Source organism: Maylandia zebra, linkage group LG17 (assembly GCF_041146795.1).
Source record: "Maylandia zebra isolate NMK-2024a linkage group LG17, Mzebra_GT3a, whole genome shotgun sequence".
NCBI classification, from domain to species: domain Eukaryota; kingdom Metazoa; phylum Chordata; class Actinopteri; order Cichliformes; family Cichlidae; genus Maylandia; species Maylandia zebra.
The window spans coordinates 20,882,502-20,903,813 of NC_135183.1; the positions used below are offsets into that span (position 1 = coordinate 20,882,502).

At 41.0% G+C, this 21,312-nt stretch overlaps 1 protein-coding gene across 3 annotated transcripts in view; it reads left to right on the top strand.

Moving 5' to 3' along the window:
• Positions 1 to 21,312, top strand: part of plxnb2a.1 (plexin b2a, tandem duplicate 1) — a 234,582-nt gene that overhangs the window by 90,487 nt on the left and 122,783 nt on the right. For 2 of the 3 annotated variants that reach the window (XM_004566399.6, XM_076875810.1), the window contains exon 3: positions 2,604 to 2,656. The exons of the other annotated variant lie outside the window; for it this stretch is intronic. The gene's annotated coding sequence lies outside the window, so the exon portion shown is untranslated. The remainder of the gene's footprint in view (positions 1 to 2,603; positions 2,657 to 21,312) is intronic. 3 annotated transcript variants of the gene reach the window in all.

A 21,312-nucleotide genomic window follows, 5' to 3' on the forward strand; every position in this document is an offset into this window, starting at 1 on the left:
AGTTTTAAAAATATGAGGATTCATAGAGCATCTCAGTTTCAGCCCCTTGAATGGTTTTTGGTCATAGGAAGTGTAGATTGCCGTTTGGGAATAACATGAACTTGGAAATGTGAGTCACTCTGTTGTGTGTCTGTTTCTTGGGGAAGAGGCTGTATCTTCTGTTGGACTGCTGCAGGATTTATCATCATCCACACACACGTGTCGAACAAAAGCCTCCAAATAAAAACATTTTAAAAAACAGAATTTGTCTGATTTGTAGCTAAACCTCAGTTGCTGTCGTTCCTTCAAGATTTAATCCGTCGCTTTGGGTTATTCAGACGCCAGGTTTCCTTATTCTCCACGTCATCTCGCGGCTCTGTGCGCTTTAGAAATAAAAAGCACTTTTTTTGTGTGTGTGTGTGTTATACTTATCGTAATATGATAACTACTCTATAATTGTCAAGTGAGCGGTGTGGTCGGCTCCTAAAGCCCGGATGATGAATGTTTGTTGTCTTTACGGTTTTCAAGTTACTTCCTGCTGATGGAAGGAGACATTGTGTCGACTGATGCTTCGCCATCTGGATCTTTTAGATGCTGGATGTTTAGATGCTAGAACATATGGACACACACACAGATGCACACAGACACACACGCGACTGGGCGCTGGGATCCAGAAGCATATGGTTCTTTGAGATAGTCGAGACAGACTGGGCTATTCTGTTGGATAGCACCGAGGGCCTCGACATTGTTAGAAGTGCTGCCAAACAAACTTCACCACACAAACACACACACACAGTCTCGCCTCACTAGCTTCTTTTTCTGCTGGTTTCAGTGTGATGCGAACGGAGGCACGGACGACCTTAATTCTTGTTTCTGGAGCAGAGGCGAGCAGCGTCCTCATCGCAGTGTGAAATGAAATTGAAGATACCTGTGAACCGTATTACTGCAGGCTTATTCAGCAACATTTACACCTCAGCTGGGCTTTGTTCATTAAATGTTCTCAGCGTCTGTAGCTTTTAGTCTGCTTGGTTGTCTCATTATGAAGATTAGTCCCCAAATTGATTTTTCTTTTCTTTTTATCTTTTTAGTTTAAAAAGTCCTTTTGTTTTACCTGGTGTGCCTATAAGCCTTAATGCTATCAGTATGAGAGGGAAAACTGAGACCCTCTCTCTGTATTATCACAAATTAAAATGCCTTTAGTTTAATGTATGCCCCAGTGAAGGGCTCTGTTTAAGCTCGGGCACAGCTCCAGCTTTTTGTTATTAGTCCAGGCAGTAATATGTCTTTTCTCTAATAGATAGTATAATATTTCTGGCTCTTGCTGTGAATGAACTAGGTTTAATTAAAAATGCCATCACTGGCTTCGCTGTGATCTCCACGCTCGTTGTGTAGCAGGCTCTGCAGCTCTCAGGACACACTTCATTTCTGTTTTTGTGCACGGAGCAGGCTGAGGTACCCAGACTTTGTATGGAAAATGTGACAATAACCAACAAATGAAGTCCAGCTAATTCATAGCTGGACATGAGGCTCGGTCTACAAAAATCATGAAGTATTTGATGATTTGTGGTGTTGCTGTGTTCTGATGGCACATGCCTTTAGTACATAATAACTCATAATCAGAGATTTAAGTGTTTATAACACTTTTAATTGATAACGTTAAGACTAGGGACAGAGTCCAGAACACATGGACTAGTTATCATGCTCAAGAAACCAGTTTGAGATGATTTGAGATTTGAGCTTAGCCTGAACCGTTGATACAAGGCAGGATGGAGCAATGTTTTCATGGTATTCATACCAAATTGTGCCTCGGCTATTGAAACTTATCAGACCAGGCAATGTTTTCCAGTCTTCTGTCTTATTTTGGTGAGCCGGTGTGAACGATGGGTTGGTTTTCCTGTCCTTGGATGACTTGAGTGACACCCGGTGTGGTCTTCTGCTTCAAGGTACGATGTGTTGTGCAATCAGAGATGCTCTTCTGCGTTCTCTTTTGGTTGTAATGAGTGGCTATTTGAGTCACTGTCGCCTTTGTATCTGCTTAAAGCAGCCAAAGGGCGTTCTCCTCTAAACTCTGACATCGAGAAGACATTTTAACCCCGTGAACTGCCGCTCACTGGATATTTTCTCTTTTTTGGGCCATTCTCTGCAAAAACAAGAGATGGCCGTGTGGGAGAATCTGAGCAGATCAGGAGTTTCTGAAATATTCACACCAGCCCATGTTGCATGGTTAGTCAGATAGCTACAAACTATGATGCCAGCATAGAGTCATTAATAACTCCACACGAGGGAGATGATCAGGGTAAATATAGACAAAGTACTAAAAGAAAAAAAAATAATGGGGAGGATTTGTAAGGAAAAGTCTGGATCGTTCGCCTTAAGCTCCTCAGATAGAATCGACAAAAGAAACACGATGCAGTCCCTGCAGTCCTCAGGTTTAATCAGGAACAAATATGTCACCTGGATTTGACCTGTAATCCTAGTGCAACCCTCAGGCCAGCCATTCATTCCTTCAGTTTTCAGCAAATCCAAGCTGTGCTGTGAGATATCAGATGACTAATGGCCTCTGCTCTTTACCCAAACAGGTTTTTTATATATAACTCGAGTCATGTTTTTTGTGCTTCTTTCAGGAGACTGAGGTGATTGATGTCACCAGGGATCAACAGGCCTGAACACTGAATAAGTAAGAGTTACAACTGCTGCTGCCTTTTATTTTGAAAGCCCTTTCCATTTATTGTGTTGCCAGTTTTTAGAAACTACTCCTGCTCTTTTATTCATTCCCATCCATTCCTATTTCTGCTCATTTCTCAAGCTCCCCTTCACCCCTCTTCCTCTGCTGGGGGTTTTCAGGAATGCCATTGGCTGTTTATTTTGGCAGATTCAGCTGCTCATGTGTTTGTGGCGTTGGTGGGAGGGGGCTAACGGGGTTAATTGAAGGCTTCGGGATGTTTTTAAGAAATGAATTCCTGCTGAGACCCCGCTGCCCCTCAAACAAGCACTCTTCTCATATATCAGCCAATTACTGACACTCTACACACACCTTTCTCTGGCTCTGGTTATGGGACTGCTTTCTATAATCTGCTTTCTCCATCTATTTTCTGAGTTTCCCAGCCGTCCAGGATCTGAAAAGTGAAAAACATCAGAACATTAGTATTCTAATTCTCCACTAAATTCTGAGAGGTTAGGGCCTCAAGAACATGGTGAGTTTTAGGTGAAAGACTTTCCTTATGAGCGCCCTCATGAGCTCAATCTTTAATCTTTAACCTTTTGAACAATCTGACTCAACAAAAGTTTTCCACTTTCTGAAAGTCTCCTCATTTCCAGCTCTAAAACTCTGATTCCTCCTCTCTGGGTCTCGGGCATGAAGGATGAGGATTTGTTTAGATGTCAACCGGACAAGCTTGTTAGAGGTTTTTTGGGTTGATCGGAGCGGACCTCAGCCACATGTCCCGACATGAACCAATCTCAGCTCTACTTTTCATTCTGGGTGGCATCCAGCATAGTTCTCGACCGCTCCTCTCCAGTTTCAAATTGGACCCCAGAGGCCCCAAGAACATTAGTTTTCCCCCAGTTCAGTTCAGTGTTATTTACACTGTGGCCAGTTCCAAACAGAAGGTGCTAACAAGATGATGGCGACAACAAGTTTGTGTACTTAGGGTTTTGCATTTTGGCTCGATGATGGCTGTCTTACCCGTTTTGTTTTTTTGTTTTTTGTTTTTAGATTTACTTGTAGAGCTGCCCAGAGTTAAATGTGAATAAACGGCTCATTCTGGAACAGAGATTGCTTTTGTTGGATCTTTTGTAGTGTATTCGTGCATTTTTGCTGTTTTTGTTTCCTATTAAATGGAAAGTCCTGACTAGATTTTTGAAAAGAGGAAAATGTGGCTTCATTGGCCCTGAAAGGTAAAAGCCTTTTGAAGCTGTGAGTACAGCCAATATCTCACACGGTATAAGAGAACCTGGCATCACCTAAAATTTATCAGACTATGCCTAAAGTGCTAAGCGAGATATCTGCAAATAAAAGTGCAGAATCTGTAGGTAAGAGATGGGACTTTTCAGTTTCCGTTTACACGAGTAATCATATTTGAGAGAAACAATTACTAACATGCAACTCCTTTGCATAGCATCTTGCTAGCGCGCCAAAAAGCTGACTATTGTCCCCAGAGGATAAGCCAGCACAGCTTCGATGGCTTCCCAGAGAAGCTGTTTACTTTGAGATGTCTCCACTGAGGGGGAGATCATTTAACACGGGGCTTTAAATATTCTGAAAGCTTATTATGTTTGACATCTTTGGAAACTTTAAAGGATGGCTTTGTGGAGATTTAAAATTTCTGCCGTCAGATTCGGTAGCAAGGCGGTCGCGTTTAACAGCGCTGCTTTTTGTCCGAGAGTCAGCCGTGTTGGTCGTGTCGATGGGGTTCGGCTGCATGTGCAGCAGCTACAGGCCGCTCTATTTTAAGAGTGAGGTGTTTAGCATATTTTTACATCAGCACACTAACAGCCTTTCTCTGTTTATATAATTATGTCCTCTTGATGGCGGCTCATCTGGACCTGATTCAACTGATTGTTTCAGAGGCTTTTTGCACCCTGCGGAGAATGAGTGGACCGTATGCTGATAAAATACTGAATGTTTTTAAAATAGTTTGATGTAAGAGTTTAAATATATCAATTAGTGAAATCATTTATCAGCTCTCTCGGTCCAGATACGTTGCTGGGGTGGGCTTCAGAAACCCATGCTGGACTGAAATGAAACCTCTCGGTGTGACCGGTTGATTTAAATGGTCGTCTGATCTGAATGACTGCTTTCTATGATCTGCTTCTGTTCGCTCGCAGTCTGCCAACTCATATTATAGCGTGCCTGAGTGTGTGTGTGTGTGTCTGCCTCTCCTCCGCTTCCCCTTCTGTCTTCCATCCATCACCGTTTTCCTCTTGCCTCCATGTTCTCAGTCTCTCATTCCCTCGGTGTTATCCACTGTGTTTTTTAAAGTAGTTCTTGTTCCCATAAACAGCTCCATTTTCCCAGCCGTCCACAGCGGCTTGTTCCTTGTCACTCTCTGAGATCTTGAAGAAAAGCAAATACAAGGAACCATGTTTGGCTGACTTTTAAAAATATCAGCTTCTCATGGTCAAGTTATTATCTGATGTGACCCCAGTGAGCCGATCAGCCGTGCACTGTTTAGGTTTATTTATTTTACCCTTTGCTTTTGTTCAAACTGCAGTTATTTGCAACCTCAGATATGAGTACAAAACTTGGTGCACTATTAATACGTTTCCGTACGAGTCACAATCCACCAGGGGAAAAAAACGAAAACTTGAAAAAGGCTTTTTTCACTTAAAATAATCTCTCCTGATCAGGTATGTAACTGTGCTTTACCTGAGATCAGACACTGCAAACGTTCATGGTTTCAAATTGTTGTTCTGTCTTCTAGTGTTGCAGTAACACTTGTATTTCATAGCTCGGGCAGTAAGAGTACAGACTGAAACTCCTTCCTGCGTTTCACTGAAACTGCTATCAGGATTTGTTAGGCTCAGCGTGAACGGCTCAATATCGCAAATGATGGCACAGCACAGCAGACACATGAGTGCACAAGTAGAAATGCAAACAGTGACATTGCCGAGTGCAGCAGGCATTCAGGGCACTGTAAACCATCCAGTCAGGGAATGAATGTAAACAGAGGCAAACCAGGAGGGTTATGTGACAGTGACATATCAGCAGGATCGAGTTACAGCTATCGTTCATAGTTTACCTGAATGCTGCAGAGCATTTACTCATTTTGCTTGATGTGGTTAGCCGAGTGGAGCTGCTCAGACCTGTTTAAAGCATATTTAGTTCAGTTTTGTCTATCAGAAGAATGGGTGCGTGTGGTTTAAAAAATAAATAAATAAAACTTAATGTCCTTTTTTTCATAAAATAGCCATATGATGTCAGATTATTACACCCAACAAGATTCTCAACATTTCTACTGAATTTCTAATTCTTCTATTTGGCTGAATCTGTTCTAACTTCAGTTTCCTGAGGGAAAAACAAAAGTTTGACCAATAAGCATAGACTTGGAAGTCTTGTTAGTAAGAGTTTACAGAGAGTTAAGGTTAAACTTTCATTTATTTTAGGCCATTAAAACTTTGCGAGGTGTTGGCTCAGTGACTCTGTCTCAACTTTTAAAACTTTTTTTTTTTTCAAATGCACCCAAACAGACACACTCTTGAGCAACAGTAAAACTCACAGCATCTTTTCCCATCAACCCCCTGCTGCAGTGTGTTTCCTGAGGCCGGCTGCCACAGAAAAGACCCAGCAGATGGTTCGAACAGTGGGGTGCAAGTCGAGGCGAGGACCCCGTTTTAGCTGAGGTCACTAGGGCCTTGGGGTGCGTCACAGAGGCCCCGTGTCGCAACCATAAAGCATCATGAAATGAAATCCACCTCGGCTGGAAGTTTGTTGGAAACAGAGATTACACACACGTAAGACGGGTTCTTATACTAAGTGCATATGAATGGAAAAGTAAGGCAGTTAAATTGAAATGAGTCTGCAGTGGCAATTTAACAAAAGTGTGTAAGTAAGAAGGAATTTTAACCAACTAAATGTGTCAACATTTCAAAAACTTTAAACAAAACCTAAATGGATCAAATATTTATCTTGTTGTTGCCATTTTCATTTCAGCTTTGAATCAAGTTATAATTACATGATTTTGCCAGTCAGCTGTCAGCTAGCTCTGCAACATGAGACTTGAGTCTTAAATAACTAATGATCTTCAAATATTTGTGTGGTTTTGTTTTGTTTTTTCTTTGACAAGAACACAGTTGCTAATAATAGAGTTGATTGTTTCTGACAAGGATTTTCATGAGCTTCAGTGAATGTTTTTTTTTTTTTTTTTTAAATCTCAGAGCATCCCTGATAGCGCTGAACATTTGGACCTCATGTGCCACACTGGGTCTCAGTCACACCTTGTATGGGCCAGATGTCAGCTGTGTTGTGACATTTGGCCCATGAAAAATTTGGCAGCGCTGCAAGTGAGACCTCAGTGCCAAAAGTAGTCCAGATTAGACTCGGATGTGTCTGCTGTCTAGGATACTGGTGCCAAACCTCGAGACATTAGAAAATATCAATATTGTCAAGGAAGAAGAGAACCAAAATATACACTTGTTGGTTTTACTTTTGCGTCTTAAATGTGGTCAATAAGAAGTATTTCTTTCTCATATGATCAGTTCAGTTTATTTTTTTCACAACAACAGTTGACTCAAGGTGCTTAATACTGTAAGGTAAAGATGCTACACTAATATAAAGAAAACAGAGAAAGCCCCAACAAGCAGATGAGCCCCTATGAGCAAGCACGTGGGCGGCAGTGGGGAGGAAAAACTCCCTTTTAAACAGAAGAAACCTCCTGCAGAACCAGGCTCAGGGAGGGGACGCTGTCTGCCGTGTCCAGTTGGGGGTGAGGGAAGGGAGACGGGGCGGTGTTGTAAGTACTGAGTGGCACTTTAATCCTAAAGTTATCATCCAGACTGGCTTCAGTTTAGATAACAGAATTCAGAGCTCGGTTTTAATAACTGACCTGGGATCTGATTTGAGGGTGCACATGGTGTGGATGGTTTTCCACAGTGGAAAGAGTTGTGCATCATTTTGTTTGCTTTTTTGCCACATTATGACATTTAAAGTTAACCTGCTCTGAAATCAAAGCTGACATACCCGGTCACAGCCCCTCCCTGAGCTCAGGTCTGCTGGAGGTTTCTTCCTGGCAAACAGGAGTTTTTCCTTCCTGTTGTCACCAAGTTCTTGCTCATTGATGGTCTTTGCTCTTTATTATTGTGTTCTATTGTTGCCTTACCATATAAAGCGTCCTGAGGCAGCTGTTTTTGTGATTTAGCGCTTTATAAAAGATATTGAATTGAATTTACCATGACATCAACAGCAAAATATAATAAAGGTTTAGATAAATGTAATGCACCATTCAGACACAATTATAATAGCTTCAGAAGCTCTGTTGTCCAGCCATGAGTCAAAGACAATAAATCCATCATCATATAACCCATACTAAAGGTCTTCAGTATCTGCAATTGTATTTACACATTTTCTTGTGTTAAATCAACTTCTTGTTGATTTATGCAAACAAACGAGCACAGGCAAACTGATAATTGAAAATGTGGTTTCGACCTCAAGGGGTTAATTGTCTTGTTTTGCTTATTTTAGATGAATGCCTTTCCTGCGATTAGCCGAATATAAAGGCCAGCCTTTGTTTTGCCAGTCGAATGCTTTCAGTGTGAAGCAGCAGCAGGAATTATTTGGCTAGCATTACAGCAGTGACTCAAGCCCCTTTTAGACGGGCACTCCTCTCTATTGAACTGACAGCACGTAGACTTGTCTGCTTCGTGTCTGAATGAGTCCAGTGATGCCGCTAATGACCATACACAATCAAGGAAATCATTATATAAAAACATTCTACTTCTCATTACTGGATCCATGCGAGAAAAAAAGCATCTCTTTATGTTTTTATTGAGTAAAACTGACCAATTATTCACCCATTGAGCAACACTGTTCATATCAGTGGCATCTTTAATAGACACACGATGAGTTAGTAGATTAAGGCAAAAAAATCTTCCAATACTGACCTACCTGATGCCACATCAAACACCTCAATGATTAATGTCCCCCGAGCGTCGCTGGAAACACAATTTTGTGTGTGTGTGCAACAAAACTGTGACTTGTGGAAATCAGAAAAAGCTTTCAGCGACTCTTCTCTTTTTCTCGCTGCTATTAATCATCTTCATCGCTTCATCACTTACTTCATCACGTCTTCTGCTGGAGTTTTAGATGTGATTCAGGCAGTTTGTGTGTTTGTGTGTCTGACCGACTGTTGTATTTGGGTTTAGTCCCAGAATTGTTGCTCTGCGTGAAATTTGAGGTGTGCGAGTTGGACCGGGCTCGGGGGTTTTTTTTGGTTTTTTTTGTTTTTACACACACACACACACACACACACACACACACACACACACACACACACACACACACACACACACACACACACACGAATCACTCCACCTCTGCCAGCGCTCAGTGTGTGTCCGTCTTTTTCATTATTTCCCCTTAATCAGCTCATTAATTCAAAGCCTTAATGATATAGAGAGACTGGGGAGGATGTGAGGAAGGAACTAAGGAAACAAGGGAGGGAGAAAAGACTGATGTGGAGGAACACTACAAGAACGGACAGAGAGAGAAAGGAAAACTTGAGACTGATGGAAGAACGCCAAGATAGATGAAAGCTGCAAAAGAAAGGGCAGAAAAGAACAGGAATGGAAAAACAGGAGAAAAAAGTTGACTCGGGGGAGAGTGAACGCTAAAGAGACTCAGAAGGCAAAGTTGATGACTTGGAGCAGACTTTTATCAGCTGCCAACTGGTGCTGTGGTGTGTTTATGTGTGTGTGGTGTGATTGAATAGTTTCAGGTTTGCTGCCAGTGTTTTAGCGTGTTCAGTGTGTGTGTGTGTGTGTGTGTGTGTGTGTGTGTGTGTGTGTGTGTTTGCATGTGTGTGTGCATGTGTGTGTGTGTTTGGAGGGTGTGGATGAATGGATCCCCATGTGTGGTTTTTGTGTTTTCTTTTCTGTGTAAGCCAGCAGAGTGTGGCTTTAGTCTCCTCAGCATGGTGGAAAGCTTTATACTCTTTCTTTTAGTCACTCCAAGTTTCTCTGGGATTAGTCCAGAGAAGAAGAAAAGTTGCTCAGCCATTTGTTTCGTCAACACATTAACTGAAAAATAGTGTTTGTTGTACTGATTCTTTTCCACGTTTGACTTTACCCCCTCAAGTTCCTTTCCTGCTCCTCCTTTGTTAGTTGAACATCTGGTTGTAGCTTTGTGTCATCCATGAGATACTTTGCTCTGCTGTAAAGTGTCCTACACTTGATTTGTGTTCATGGTGTTAATGTCATGTTATACATTATGGAAAGTTTCTGGTCTGTGACATTGTGTCCAGCAAAGAGATCTGTTACATTTCCCTGACAGATGGGGAGAAAAACCAGTTTCATGTTTTATAGTGCTGTACTGTGCTGTATTTTTACGGTGTAACAAATATTCTTAAGTTGTAGCAAATTGCTGGCCGACATATTTATCATGTAACAGATTTTCTATTAAATTACAACAAAGTGCTGTCCTATGCATTTACAGTGTAAAGGAAATCCATGTTAAATTACAGAAAAGTATTAGTTTAACGTGTTACAGTTTGACAAATATCCTAGTTACCTTGCAGTAAAACTACATATTTACAATGTAACAAATTTCCATGTTAAATTGCAGTAAAGTTCAGTTCAATGCATTTAATGTATTTACTGGAACTACTGACCTGAGAATTTGGTTTTATTCTGAGGTTTTGATTGATGATGGTTCTACACACGTACAATATTACAAACTTTATTGTACACTAACGTATATATGATATAAATGTGCATGGATGTACATTTATATAGTAGATTTTTTTTGTGTTGAATTACCATAAAGCAATGCTTTTTATACAGAGTTTGTAATAAATTACAGTACAGGGAACATTACTGTAAACCAAAACACTCCTGAGGTCAGTCAACAGAACAGAGTGGGCTAATTACAAGAGCAGCTCTAAGGAGCCTAAATGGCCAGCTTCAGGAACAGGCACACTGTTAACAGAGTCGTTGTTAAAGGGATAGTAACTTTTATTTTTTCAAATGTTATTCATGGAAAGATATGCCAAAATAGAGAGCCTGTAAATGTGTATTAAATATTCTCTCTACTGTCCCCGAATGCAGTTTTCTTTGAGCGTTTAAGCATCTTTGAGTACTTTTCCATCAAGTTAATGAAGCAGAAAGAACAGAGATGCTTCCACGCTCAAAGAAAACTGCATTCGGGGACAGTAGAGAGAATATTTATCACAAATGATTTCAGAGAACGTTGAAATACAAATGTTACCCCTTCCAGTTTGCCATAGGATGTTTCTATTTCTTCCCATAAAACGAAACATCTGAACTATCTGTTGTTTGCTGTTTGTGGCGGGTTGAGCCAGCCACTGTTATCTGGCTCATATTTGACCCATAGAGATCAATTAGTGTCACACTTTTTATAATGAGAAACTAAAGAGGATGGTTAAGAACCCATTATTAGTTATTATCATTCCTCATGTGTCGTTTGACACTAATATAGGTACTAGTATAGGCCAGTGTTGTGCAGAAGTGGAGCTTGTGCACTGCTGTTAGCATATAAATGTATTTTAGCAGTTGCTTATTTTCTTTTGTTTTATGTTGAGCGCTGCCCCTCGCCCATGCCTGTGCACCCAGAGGTGTCAGTTTTTGGATGTCAATGAATATATTTATTGCCGACTTGTGCGCCGTCCACAGCAGAGCTTTGTTGTTACCCACCAAGTATCGACTTGCCGTTCTTTTGATTCCCGTTTGAATACAAAAAGTAGCTGAATCAGGGATACCTGCAGCTCATTTTTATTATACGTGGTCTTTGAAATGCTGGGGACAGAGAAGGAAGAAGTGAGAAGTAAAGAGACGAAGAGGAGGAGAGTGCAAGGAAGTACTGAAGCAGACTTTCTAAGCTGCCGGCTACATTTAAGCTTTTATGGACAACAGCAGGGACCCTCCCTGCCTCTGATGGCTTTAACAGCTTACCTCACTCTTCTCCACAGCCTCTTTCTCTATTATTCTCTTCATTTTCAACTGCCAAAGTGAAATCTGGCTCCGTCGCAACAGGTTCAGGTTTAATGTCTTTCACATAGGGAGTTCTGCGGAGCTTCACTGAGTCATCACTGTAAACAAGAAAAATCCTCTCCTGCTCACAGCGAAATACTCTTTTATTTATTTTTTGAATAAAAAAATAACAAACTAATATTTGTGCCTTTAGTCTTCATGGGATTGAATCATGATGTATATTGCACTATTGCACTGCCATCCATAGTGCAGCAGGAACTTTTAAACAACCTTAACCCCTTAAGCCCTCGGCTATTATTTTGAATTTCCGCCTGAAAAAACATACCCAGATTCAATCTGTAGAAGCTGCACAACCTTAAGGGCAGAATAAACAGCCTTGGGCTCTGTGGATAAGGGACATGTTCATTTTTTTTAAAATGCAGTAAGTCGGCATAACACCATCACTTGCCATAAGTTAAATTAGAAAAATTCTATGAAAAAGTGTTTTTGCCATCCCCTAAACATAAATCTAAATTTATAACAATGATGCTGTTGAACCTTTTCAAACATTTCCAATCCACAACTCTGCCAGATTTGATTCAACCGAAATGAGGCACAGCATTGTTCCATCCATCATCTCCACCTCCTGACAAGTAATCTAAATGTTAAATCCCGGTAATACTCGTGGCTCTCTGCATACAAAACACTAATCAGGCGGTATGTCACTTTTATCTCCAAATATACAGTAGCGTTTTTTCTCTCTCACAATAAACACACGGACACATTGTTTCACTTAAGTTTCACTGATTTCGCTGTCAGCGTGGAAGGCAGAAAAACCTTGCAAACTCAATTTAGTTACCTACCGAATGTCCATTGTGAGTTTTAATCACTCTTATACTATCATCAAGGCTAATAGACGGGCTCTTTATCTGAAAGTAAGCCAGAAGACGTTTTATTAACCCCAGCACTGATCACTAGAAAGCTCCAGAAGGACCTCTTGCACTTCTCATCTCAGGGCATCAAATACATTTTGTCAAGGTGCAAATTTGCTCAAGGACAAGGTGTCTTTCTGTATTTGCACCTTAGCACACAGAGTGCAAGAGGCAATATTGGTAAGAGGCAATGGTCCTCTTTGAAGGAGCAGCAAAATCCACTTAAATGAGTGGCAGTGGCATAAATCACAAGACTGTCATTTCACTTTGTTTGTACGTGCTACTGATATCTACTTGATACGGTTCCAGTCTCGCAAAGCTCCAACACTTTGAAAAAAGATGCTTAAAGTTGGCCACATTTATGGCGATGATAATGACTTATAATCCTCATTTTTCTGTCCTGATAACGTTGGGGTGACATTTTTTCTGATTGTTTGTGAGATTTCAGTGTTTGTTCATATTTATAACCTTACTGGATCTAAAAATTAGATTTTTATTAAATATTCTTTGTAGGCTACAAGGTGAGCTTATAACTGAGCATTATAATGAAAGCAATTTCAGTAGCTACATGTCTGATAAGGGCAGTGAGTTTAAGAATGTTCTGGGCACACGCTGTTAAACATTACTTGCATTCTTGTCCATCGTAAGCAAATATATCTGTCCTCGGAGAATAGAGGGTTTTTTTTCAATGTGGCCTGTTTCCAAGGTTAAAATCTGAGCTGGTAAATGATGAATGAAAGGACAGAGCTGTGTTTTATACAACAATATCCAATATTTGGTCCATTCAGAGTCCATCGAGTCTATTTTTTGCACATCATCCGCAGCCTGTTTATCCATGGTCATGTAGTTTGGAAGGTTTCCAAATATGGACCGCTCATCTCTCCTTCGTGGCGCCTTTGATGTTTGACTGACGGGTCATTAATTAGCTCATTAGACTTCAGAGATTGGATGACCTTTGTATATTGGACGGCGTAAGGAGACTTACAGGAGACGCCCGCCATCTGGCTGGGTTTGGCTTTGTTTTTGCTGGCATAAACGCTGCATGACAAAACATACTGAAGTCAGCTTCAGCAGACGTGATCACATGACATGACATGCAGACATTAAACAGCAGACATGTTCATGTGAAAACACTGCACGGTGACTCTTGGTAAAGTGTGCCTTTTATGTTAACTGTTTAGTACAGTGATACTTTGCGCGCGCACACACACCGTCAAAATTAATGAATTACGATGTCACAGCAAACACAGAGAGCAGGGGTGCACACGTACAGCTCGCACACTCTTGCACGTGCACACAGACCCGTGTAATGAAAGCGCATAGACAAATCAAGCAAAATGACATGAAAAAGATGATTACAAACACACACGTCTGTCTGTAAGCACTTCTCCCAGATTCCTACCCAACTCCTGCAGGGTTTTTGCACATGTGTGTGTTCATGATTATACGTGTGTGTGTGTTTTCTTCTCATTCAGATATTCTTCGGAAGCATCTGCGAGGATTTAATGAAAGAATAAAATTATTCTCTCAAGATTATCTTCGCTTAGAGCTATACATCCGTGTGTGTGTGCATGTGCACATGTGAACAAGAGTGTTCTTCTCCCATTCAAATATTCAGACATTTCCAAAAGCTTCAGCAGGGATTGAGTAAGATAATGGAGCTACTTTCCTAGATATTCCCCCCTCGCTCCTATCCTACTATCTCCTTCTCTTCACCCCCGTATTGCTACAGGCTGCATTTTTAATCTCCTGGATCATTTTGATCTCCTGAATCACTCACTGTCATCATTTCGAATTAAACCATTTTGCTGCTCATCTGCTGTGTCTGCGTTCCTCTTCAGGGTTTTTTCTTTCCCCTCCACTCCATTTGCCAGCATTGTGCAACTGAAAACAATTATTTTCCCACTGAAAGTGCTTTCCTTTGTGTTTAGTTCATCGGGCTGTTTGTAGACCCTGGAAAAGTCTTAAAATGGCTTTAACAACTGGCTCGAGACTGTTAAAGAGCTTTAACAAGGTTAAAGTAGAGTGTTTTTGGTCCTAAAGTCTGTTTTCCAATAATAAAGTGCGTATAACAGTGGATCTGGCTTATTTTTGTGCTTTTGTGAAGTAGTCCCTGATTTCTTTTTCTAGTTTAGACCACATTAACAAGCAGTTAATAAAATTTGTAGTCCAGTTTCAGATGTTGGAATGTCTCCTTCAGCAATTCACATTGAGATACAGTGTGGCCTTTGAATACAGTCAGTTACACTATATAACAACACTCTGCAAATATAAGTAGGTCTACCTTGTGACAAATAATCAACAGAGCAATAATCAGCTGCCGATGAGTCTCTCATCCTGTCTTATTTCAACTTTATTGTGCTGGTGAGCTGTCGGCAGGGATGATCTTCATTCTGCTGTGCAGCCTCAGTAAGCCAAGTGCAGCAGAACAAATACTTCTGTTTAAAACTGCAGAGGGGGAGACTGAACTACAAGAGACTCTCTGGAAAGGCAGCTGAATGATATCAAAGACTGCCACAACAGCAGCCTCCTGAAAAGACGACATGAGGTGGGCAAAGACTGGGACGACGCAACTGAGCTTTCAAAATAAAAGCCAGGGGATTGTCTTCTGTTTAATCAATCAATTCATTGAAAAGGTAAAAATGCCAAAAGTAGTCACCAAATCCAATTTGTCAGCCTTTGGTCACTCAGAGAATGGTTTGATAGAGGTTTCTTCCTGTTGAAAAGGGAGGTTTTCCTTCCCACTGTCGCCAAGCGCTTAATTATAGTGGGTTGTCTGGTTGTTAGTGTTTTCTCTGTATACAGTCTGTACCTTACAATATAAACTGTTCTTATTTGGTGCTATCCATCAACCAATCTCCATCGGCTTATTGAACTGAAGCTGCCAAGAGGTGAGAGGCTGGGTACACCCAGGACTACAATAACCAGCCACACTCACGTTGACGCTTAAGTCTCTCCTGGGGACTCGTTTTTTCGGGCTGTGCCGACCAGGCCCCATATTCACGAAGGAATATTATTTATTTCCCACTGCTGCTGTGAAATAGTCAAGAATGGAAAAAGTTCAGGGTGTAAAAGCTACTGTACACGTATATAAGATGAAATTTGAAGTTGCTAATAATTCATTGTAATGTTTGCTTCATATTTTATTTTTCTACAGCCCTGTCTCTCTGAGCACAACGTTGTTTTACTACATTCGAGCATTTTTTTTTCCATTTGCTGCCCTTTTTTAAAAAGAAAAAAGGAAAAAAAAACATTTATTCTCTCTCTCTCTCTCTCTCTCTCTCTCTCTCTCTCTCTCTCTCTCTCTCTCTCTCTCTCTCTCTCTTTTAAAAACAAGTAAGCTGCCAGAAGTGGGATTTGTTCTCCTTCAGCAGGAGAAAATATTTTGCTCAGTGTGAGATGTTGGTCTTAAAATCAGTTTGCTACCAGAGCTGTGATGCCTGGAGGTGACTGCTCGGCCGTGTAGAAAACACACCAGCAGCGCTCTGAACGCAGGCAGCAGGCGGCGAAATCGGGGGAAAATGTGATGTAAATAGTTTTAGTCGCCAGAGACGCTTTGCTGCCTTTAAATCTTGCCGTGATTGGATTTGGAAAGGGAGCGCTAACAGACTCTTATTATCAGCAACCCGAGTAGATGGCCGTGTGTGTGTGTGTGTCCTGAAGCCACCTGATAGCTAAGCTCTGATGGGTTTTTGTCTGTCGCCAAATACCCGTACACTTTCCCCTTGAAATAAATTGCAGAGTAAAGGAGGTGGACTTCATTCGCCGTCTCCTCGACGTCTTGCTGTTCAAAGTCTCTCGGGCTCCTCTGATGTAAACCAAACCTCGTAGAGAAGAGAAGCCTTTGTTCTCATGCAGCGCTTCTCTGTATCACAGCTCATCAGCAGGACCTCCATTAAAGATGAACAGTGTGTCACTGGTTGCATAAGAGGCCTGAACCTGTTTCAAAACTGAGTTTGCTTTGACAGTTGACAAGTTTGCAGCTCAACACGGAAACTTGAGTCTTTTATTATTTCTCCCGGGGCCACAGGTGGCCCTGAACCCTGAAATGTTTTGGTACCTGTCAGTAGTTCACCATCAAAAAACCACTGATCCTCTGATAAATGATGCATCTGACTGCTCTGCTGCTGTAATATAGTGAAAATCCCTCTACTTTCAGCAAACTTCCCTAAATTTCACTCCGTGCACATGAAATATGTTATTTAGGAGTCTAAATGTGAATAAAAGAGTTCTACTTCACATCAGGTCCTGAAAGTTACGTTTTCGATCTTCTACACCGCATTCCCTTACGTTTAAAACTAGCACTCGTTTGTCCAAAAATTTCAAAATGGTTCAATAGAGCATTTATAAATCTTTTATCCTATGAGCCCTCTGCTGGAGCGCTCATAGTTTGGCCAACACTGATGTCACCAGGTCAAAAGAAGGATGGGAATTCGGTATGGATAAAAGACAGAACCTTCCATAGTTTAAACACACTTTTCCTCAAACTAAATGTCACCAAGCAGTTGATCTGTTACACTTCCTGCTGTTATGACCATACACTTGTTTTTGTTTTCAACATTATCATAATTTCAAACACATGCCCTTCTTCTTCCTCAAGTTTAGATTTGTGGATTTGTAACTTGAAGCTCCATGTCAGGAAGGTTTGAGTAGTTTTAAAATGCTTTTGCATTCACAATGGAAATGCAACTGTTTTAATCAATTTTCTATTCTTTTGATCCGTCTACCCTAAAAGCTGTATACAGTTGCTAATGTCATTCAGGGAACATACAGGAAGTGATGAAACTCTTAGAATGCTCATGAAAATACAGCTACAGTCATGAACCAAAAACTCAAGTCAAAGCTGAAATATCTTTAGCCTGCATTATTCCTAATGGCCAACAGGGGGCGACTCATCCTATTATTGTTATTATTAAGTAACTCCACTGGTACTGAAGTTGTGTTTTGTTGTGTCATCTAAGAATATCTTTCTTCACATTTGGGTGTATTAAAAGGCACAATAAGAATTTTGTAATTTCCTTGGAGAATTTTTAGCAGCTAAAATTAACACCGTGGTTTTTGCGATAGTGAATTGCAGATAGCTATCGTAGCTGATAACACACCGTCATCCAGTGGTTTATAAACTATATGTCTATTTCAGATGGAGTAAATAGGATTTATGAAAAGAAAATGGACAAAAATGAGTTTGTTGATGCTGTCGTGCTTATGGTTATTTTGGTAAAACTGAACATGGAAACTGGGGCAGTAGGCAAGGAGGGTTTTTTTTTTTCTGGCTTCTCAAGTGGGGAAGAGGAGATTGCTTATAATAAAGTGAAGACTACAAACTCAAGGCTCCAAAACAGTAGTCCATGAACCAACAGGTAAAGTAATAGTACCTACACCCATCTTTTATATACAGTCTGTGGCCAAATTACCAAGAGTTGTATCTGCTGAAATCAAAAATGTCAACCAGTCAGGACCAAACAGCTTCAGTAGGAAATGGTAAATAGACAGCACTTACCTCTACAGAACTATTTCCTGTTTATTAAAATAATTTCAGGTTTTCCTTCTAAATAAATGGAAGCTAAACTAGCGATGATATTTTACAGATTACTCACGCTTTCTTTCCTCATCCTTTTTCACTTCACTCTCATTCTTTTCCCCCTCATCCTCTCCCTTCTCCCTTCAAACTCTCGCGCTCGTGCCTCTTCCCTTGCCCTCCGGACAGACCTGGATCATGGGGATTACAAGGGTTTTGTGTTTCAGCGGAGAGAAAGATGAGGAGGAAGAAAGGAGATAAAGAGGGCAGTTGAAAAAGGGGGTGGAGGGGAAGACGAGGAGAGGAAGGAGGGCGGGAGCATGTTTGTACAGGCGAGAGAGGAGGAATAAAAGGGAGGGAGGAACTCCAGGGATTCTTGTTCCTCTTTCAACACTCTGGAGTTTTTTTTCTTACTTTTATCTTTTTTTTCTTTATTCATTCTTTCACTCCACTCTGGGTTCAGTCTGTTTACACACACACACACACACACACACACACACACACACACACACACACACACACACACACACACACACACACACAGTACTGAAAGTACCTCATTACTGGAGTCAAGTGTGTTCTTGGACTTGCTATTCAGAATACAGATAGGAAATACAACACCAGACACACCCCTCACTGTGAGAGTCTCTCACAGACAGACAAACACACACACAAGCACGCACAGGCACACAGAAAGACACAACCTCTCAATCCTCCCAGGTGAATTAGCATTCCCTCTTTTCTTCACATTAAATTGTATTTGCATTGGCGGAGCCTCGGTGCAGTTTCTCTTTTCATAAACTATCAGTCTGAGGAAATTATGGAGGCCTGATCTGAATGCAAAGGAAGAACAAAAACAAAATGGAGTTGAAGCAGTAGATGAAAGTCGTGATTAGGTTTTGAAAAATGACGAGGGAGATGAAATGCAGGTCTTTAATTGAGGTATTGGGGGGATAATAATTAAAATAACTGTTGCGGGTAGACATTCAGCATTGTGCCCGTATAACAACAGCTGTCAGCGTGTGCATGTGTCGCTATTTTGAAAGATGTTATTGTCTAAACGCAGCCTCACCGAATATTTTTAGGCACTGGTGCTGCTTTGTGACCTCTCATGGATGTATTTTGGCTACTAGAGGGCAAACATATTGTGAGTTCTCTCTTTTTCTTTTGACCAAACTTTTGCAAAACATGGATTTAACTTCTAAGTATGAACGTTTAAGTGAAGGCCTTTTAGATGAATTCTTTTTAATGACCAGTAGGGGGCAACTATTCTAGAAGTCTATGGAAAAGGATCTCTGAGCTCAGTAGAGCTCAACCTGCTCAACCTGCTGCCTCAGTAGACATGGTCTCAGTTGCATGTTGTTGAATCCAACATGATCATTTTTTGAATTACGGCCCCAATGAGGGTCAAAAAAGGACAGTGAAGCAGGTTTTACTGTAGGGCGTCTCTGTGATTGATATGTTGTTGATGAATGTGCAGTGTGCTCTGTGACTTAGTCATGTTGCACATGTCTGGAATATTACCATTCCAGATTTACAGTACTGTGCAAAAGTCTGCAGCCACCCCCAGATACCTTTTATATTTTGCATTCAAACAGCCAGATTTTATTTAAATGTTTGGTCTTGAGCAGTAGTTCTCCAGGCTTTGTAAAGGTCTTTCAAACCTCTTCCCTGGACATTGGCTGCTTTTTCACTTATTTTCAGTCCAGTTCTCTTTTTTTGTTTATGCTATAAATACTAGCCTATGAATCAATCCATGCATGAGAACGTCAAGGGATGAACTAGGGTTGTCTGCACACAACAAACAACATTGCAAAGAAAATGTTTAAATAGTATCTTTCGTTGAATCTGTGAAAATTGGCAAAGCTGAAAGCTTAATTCCCAAAGAGCTATTAGCGAAAATCTTCAGGATCAGCGTGCAGTGTGTCCTTAAAGAGTTTGAGGAAACTGGACAAGTGGAGGACAAAAAAAGAAGTGGTATGTTTAAAGTGGTATTTGGAAGTCATGCCCTTAAGAAATAGAAAAACAAAATCCAGCAAAGACCTGACACATGTTTGGATGATCCATGTAACGTTTAAACGCTGACATAAACTGTCTTCCGTACCTAATGCATGCATTTGGATTTATCCCCTGAAATGCAATGGCATACGTTGTACTGTTGCAAAAATCACCTTTGCATGACTGAACGGCTCTGTGATGATGCAGTAATGATCAGTGCGTGCCTAAAATGTCAGTTTTCTGAGTGTCATTGTTTGATGAGTGCTTAATGAGCTTATAAGAGGTTGATTCTGAATGAAACTGGAGTCGGAGCTAAAAATCACGAGACTTTTCTTTCACTCTGTGTGTCTGTCCTGGAAAGGTCGAGCATGTTGTGAAGCTTTTTCCATCATGAAAGAGCATTTTTGGCCCTTTGAGAGCAGCCCTGTGTGGGTACTTGAGCCCCAGCTCCTCTGTGCGAGGGTCTGTGTGTCCGTGCAAGAGTCAAAAGCTGCCCTGCTGTTCATCATGGCAAATGCTGCTGTTCTTCAGCCCTAAATATCTTGTTAAGCTCTGAATGGAGCATAGTTATCAGCGGGCCTGCTTAGTATTTACTGCCACTGCAGAGAAATAAATCTTGGATATGCACAATTTTTTTTTGTTTTTCTCCCACTTATCAGGCCTGCTAATGTCAACACAGCTAGGAGCTATGTCTAAGAGGCACTGTCTGGGTTCACAGTTAGCCACTACTCTGCTATTTATACTCGAGTGGAAACAGTTTGCCCTCAGGACCAGAAAGACTTTGTGCCAGAAAACTTCATTGTCAGATTTCAGTCTACCAGCTGTGGTGGTGATGCTGCCTGGATCTTGTGATTCTATCCTTAGATTTGACACAAAGCTCGACGGCAAGGAACCATAATGACTCAATGATGTTGCCAAATAAATATGAAACACTTCATTCCTGCAAGCAGTGGAAAACTTGCCTCCAAAACTAACAGTGCTTAATCACAGACAGCGGGAACAGTTTTCTAAATATTCACTTTTAGTCTGGAAACCGCATTTATTTGCTTCTCGGACTGATCGGGTTGTGTAGATGAGGTTTTTATAACTAATCTTTATTATGGATTTAGCCTTTCACTGTCTGGGGTGGATTAATAAGTCTTGTCCATCTAATCCTGTTTGATTTAGTCTGCCTGGCATGGTGGCATTTAAATATGCACAGAGCTGATGAGGAGAGGGTGGATGTGCGCAGGATTCTTTAGCTCA